Here is a 5,500-nt window from a genome sequence, read left to right on the forward strand (position 1 = left end):
TTGGTGACAAAAGCGGTCGCTATTTTTATTTTAGCGACCGATTTTGCAACTAATAGTGAAATAGGGTGAACAATTGTTTGGTCGCTAATTCAGTCGCTAAATTGGTTGCTAATTGTTAATTTAGCGACTGATTTTAGTGACCAACATAATCGGTCACTAATAGCCACCGAATTAGCGACTGACTAGTTTTATACAACTAGAATATAAACGGTCGCTAAGATCAGTCGCTATTTTTTAATTTAGCGACCGAATTAGCAACCAAAACAAAAGAAAGAATGTCCTTGAGACTCTTGGTCACAAAATCGGAATTTAGCGACCGATTTTCAGGTAAATAGAATAGCGTGGTTGGTTACTAATTCAGTCGCTAAAATTATGGTCACTAAATCGGTCGCCAATTTTTAAATTAGCAACCAATTTTATAAATTAATCAGTCACAAAAGCGGTTGCTAAGTTAAAAAAATGATATTATCTAAATTACCCAACCTAATCCTAAGCCAGCCACACCATTCTCATCTCCTCCAATCTTCTACTCGTGTTGTCGTCTTTTTCGCCGCCGTCTTCTGCACGCTTCTCGCCACCGTCTCTTGAAGTCCCATCGACGACGTCTTCTCCGGTTGCGGCGCCATCTCTTGAGGTCTCCTCGTTGTCTTCTTCCTCCCACGAAAATCGTCGCCTCCTAGGGGTGTTCATGGATCGGATCGTATCCGCAGATCCGCGGTAAATATCCGCATCCGATCCAAAAATTGTGGATACGATCCGATCCGCAAATTGATCGGATCGGATCCGCATCCGATCCAAAAATTGCGGATACGATCCGATCCGCACCCTTTACGGATCGGATCGCAGATATCTGCTCTACATCCGCGTATCCGATCCGCGGATCCGCAGATCCGCACAATAATAATTAAAAATAAATAAATATATATGTTTGGTATTATATTTACTTGTTTGTATGTTTTAGTTAGTACTTATTATTCATATATTGTATTATTTTATTTTTGTTATTTAGAAAGAGTTTGATTAAAAATATTTTAGGAATAAATAAGTTTAAAAGTATAAAAGAAATATTTTTATTGAATTTTTTACATAGAAATATGATTAAAAAGAGAATGTTTAATTATGCGGATATATCCGATATCCGATCCGCACATTTGCGGATCGGATCGGATCTTGCACTAAAAAGCGCGGATATCATATCCGATCCGATCCGATGAAAATTGTGCGGATTGGATTGAATTTTCGGCCATATCCGATCCAATCCGATACGCGGACACCCCTACCGCCTTCTCCACCTGCTCCGGCCAGGTTCACACACACACACTCTGACTTTTTGAATTCTTTCTCTAATTATCGCTTTTTGTCGTTTGCATTGAGGCCAGCTCATGAAGGAAGAAGAAAATCAGACCTGTTTCAAAGAGGTAAATAAAAACGTTCTTTTTCTCAAATCAGATCTGTTTTCAAGTGTTTTTTTGTTCTTTGTTTTTTATTTCTTTGCTCTGATCTGATACTACAAGCCTTTCAAGAGAAAGAAATCAAGTGCTCCACACACACCTTGTCCTATTATATGAACCTCTCTCTCTCTCTTTCTCTAATACCGTCATAAAGGTCTTTCGATTAGGTTTCCGGGCACGGATCGTGGAACCTTCTCGAAGCTTCTTCCCTTTTACTGTTTTAATTTTGTAAAGGTAATTGCTTTTTTCTAATTTCTTTAGCTCGGTTATTTTATTTTGGTGTTGGTGAATTTATGGGAATTTTCGTTCTGTAATCAGCTTGATATGTAGTTTCGTTTTTTTTTTCTTCTAATTCCTTTCAGTTTGGTTTTTTTTCTTGGTGATTTAGACCTTGATTATTCCACCATGCCTTTTGTTCAATTATTTACATGTTGGCTGGCACAGTAAAATTATCACATGGAAAATAGGGAGTTAGAAATACTACTTGATAATTTGGGGATCACAAGAGAGATTGCAGGAGATTTCATACTGGATAATGTTGAGCACTATAAGAAGTTTTAATTAATCTCATTCGAGAGTCTTAACTACTTGTAATTGCATAAGTTATCATACCGGAAATATATTAATTTATGAATCACAAACTACTTGTAATTGTTCACTACATCTTATAAAAGAAGTTTGGTTTTAATTTATTGATGTCCATTATAAGAAGATTTCACTCATTTGGTGCTTGATCTGTTGTCATTAACAAATTTTGTTTTATGTTTTGTGGGGATATATTTATTTCCTTAACAAATTTTTTGGATTTAGGATAAATTTATTTTGTTTTTACTGTTAGAACCGGGCTTTATTATTTTAAGTTTACCTTCACCTACCGTGACTCATGCAATTTCAGACATTATTAAAGGGCATTACTCTCAGCCGTGACCTTCGTAGAAAAAGAATACCAGATGCTACTATAAAATTTTGGTGAAAAACGTTTGAAGTAGGTTTTAGAAAAACATTTAATCTTTGGTAGACTAAGAATTAGTTCTAAGTTTAAAAATTTTAATATATATCAATTTATAACTATTCTTACTTGTGTTGATTATCCAGAGCAAATATTAGTTTTTTCCTCCAGATCTTCATTGGGCTCGAAAAAATTTTGAGAAGCGATGCGATTTTACTAAAAAATTTGTTGGAAAAAACTCGTGCAAGTCGTGTCAAACCTCAATAGATAGGAGAGGTTGTGTGGGATGCTCTCTGTGCTTATTGAAATACTGATGCTAGATTTTTACGAAAGAGTGCGCAAGGCAAGTAGCGAATTTGAAACTGCTCTTCATATTATTGGCTCAATTTTCGTTACCTAACACAAAATTAATATGGTGATATTATAAAAAAATTTAGATCTTTTATAATAATTTTATACACTTTAACTGATAGTTGATACTCATAAGTTTTTTAATTTATATGTTTGATAAAAAAATTATTAAAGAGGATTTCAATACAATTAAAATTGTTTATAAAGACCCACAAATACAAGAATGAGATATGGATAGATAAAAAATTAAAGTATGTTAAAGTGAGTCTATATTAATCAAAATCCATCTTGTTCATATATACTATAGCTAGAGAATAATCCAAGTTACTTTTTGTGTTCCTACACTATTTCTCCATTACGAAATGTTCTCATTTGACACCTGTTCTTATAAATTTTGACAAAGTTTATTATTATATATGTTCATTGTGATTGTACACAGAAATTATTACAAAGCAGTTATGAACACGTTCATATTTCTTAGTAAGCGTTACCGTTGAAGCCGTCTATATATACATATATGCTACAATGTTAGTTGGTAATGACCCAAGCTAAAGATATATGAAACCAAGTAAGATGCAATAATTAAGAATAATATTATGCTAATGTGAAATGGTTCCTTTGTTTCTGCTGATATAAAATTAAATAAGGTTAAAAATATTTTTGGGTTTATTACTCTTTTGACTAGTTATATATCAGTGATCTTTAGTAAATTTAGACAACATGTAACCTATGTATTAGATAAAACAATGATTATTATCTGACCAAGGACCAGGGTGTCCAACTGTAAGGACTTTCAACCAAATTTACTTTCTTTTAGGGACCATTGATAATATTTTTAGAGAGTAGTTTGGACTTGACTTGGGATTTTTAGTGTAAAAAGTTTTGGATTGGATCATTGATAATAGTTTGTCAAGTTCATTGAGTCTTTGAACTTTCTAATTATTATTTAACATGCTTTTATTTTAGTTTTTAAAGAAGCAGTTAACATATATTTTAATTTTCTGCATGCATGGCAGGATGATTTTAAAAATGCTATAGAACAGGTTACGCAAAAAGTATCTGAAGAAGGAAGTAATGCACCAAATGAGATGAATGTGTGATGTGAAATAGCCAGAGTTAAAAAGGGGAGAATTTATAGACTTGGAATAGAATTCACTGCAATTGACAAAAGACCTAGTTATCATGGTTTCAGTTCTCGGTCATCTGATTGGTTGCAAAAGTAAGAACATGAAGAAATAATGAAGAAAATGCAAGAAGAGAACGTTGACTTGAAAACTAGGTTGGAAAAGTGTTAGTCCTGTTCAGCAATTTAAGTTCAAGCAGCAGTATATCAACCACAAAATGATCAAGGAAATCATGCAGTTCAGAATGAAGTAAAAATCAAATATCAATGTGTATGTAATCTGAATGGAATGAATAATAATTTCCCCTTTCGAGTGAGGGACACACTCCTCAATGATAACAATTCATAATTTCTTACCACTCCTCTATTCTTTGCCTTCCTTTTTATCCTTTTCTCTCTCTAAGTTGTTACGTAACTAACTCAATACTACCTCTAATTTTATTACTCTACTGCGCCCTTATTTTAAAGTTCATAATCCTTCATCCACGCTGGCTGTTTCTTCACCCGTTTGTCCCTCTGCTCAGCTGCTGGTTTATCTGGCCCAATTACTATCTCATCACTTTCAGTTTGCTGTATTGGGCCGGGAGTAGCAGCTGTTAATGGGCTCGTATCAATTACTCCCCCCATGACAATGACCTTGTCCTCAAGTTCTTCATTAGGAAACATTTTGGTAAGTTCGACCCAATTCACCCAAGTAGCTTCCTCTCTCGAGGTACCTTCCCATTCTACAAGCACTTGCACTTCTCTAACATTTTCGTCTGATTGGGAGACACGACTATCAATAATGGCAGCAGGCACAGGTTCAAACGGTAATGATGGGGGTAGCTGATGGATGCTCGTATCACTAGAGACCTCGCCCTTGTACTCCTTCAACAAAGATACATGAAAAACAGGATGAATTGCGCTACCAGCAGGAAGTTCCAGTTTGTAAGCAACCACACCTACTTTTTGTAGCACCTTGAAAGGTCCATAGAACCGCTTTCCAAGCTTCAAATTTCCACGGTTAATTACTGAACCTTGGCGATATGGTTGGAGCTTGAGGAGGACCCAATCACCGACATTGAAACTCTTCTCGCGCCTATGTTTATCAGCTTGGCGTTTCATGCGATCCTGGGCAACCTTCAAGTGATAATGAAGTTCCATATCGAGAATTTCTCTCGCACGCAACATGTCCTCAACATCCTGAACAGTTGCAGTGTGGTTTATGTAACCTGGAATGGGACGAGTAGCAAAACCATACAAAGCCTCATGGGGTGACATCCCAATGGTGGAATGAAAAGATGTGTTGTAACAGTATTCAGCCCAGGCAAGGTAAGCAGACCACTTAGAAGGGTAAGAGTGAGAGAACACACGTAAATACTGCTCAATAGTGCGATTAACTACCTCAGTCTGACCATCCGTTTGTGGGTGGTAAGCCGTGCTAAATAGAAGTTTGGTTCCACAGTTCTGAAGTAATTGCTTCCAAAATCGGCTAAAAAATAGTGGGTCACGATCGGATACAATCGTCGCAGGAAACCCATGAAGTCGTACCACCACATTTATAAATTTCTGGGCCACCATCTTGGCTGTGAATCCGGTCTTTAAGGGAGCTATGCGAGCTATTTTGCTGAACCTATCAACCACAAC

At 35.9% G+C, this 5,500-nt stretch overlaps 1 long non-coding RNA gene across 1 annotated transcript; it reads left to right on the forward strand.

Moving 5' to 3' along the window:
* LOC107634760 lies at positions 1,416–2,151 on the forward strand. The gene is made up of 2 exons (XR_002358598.1): positions 1,416–1,685; positions 1,840–2,151. It is a non-coding gene; the product is annotated as an uncharacterized LOC107634760 (long non-coding RNA).

Source organism: Arachis ipaensis, chromosome B03 (genome assembly GCF_000816755.2).
Source record: "Arachis ipaensis cultivar K30076 chromosome B03, Araip1.1, whole genome shotgun sequence".
NCBI lineage: Eukaryota > Viridiplantae > Streptophyta > Magnoliopsida > Fabales > Fabaceae > Arachis > Arachis ipaensis.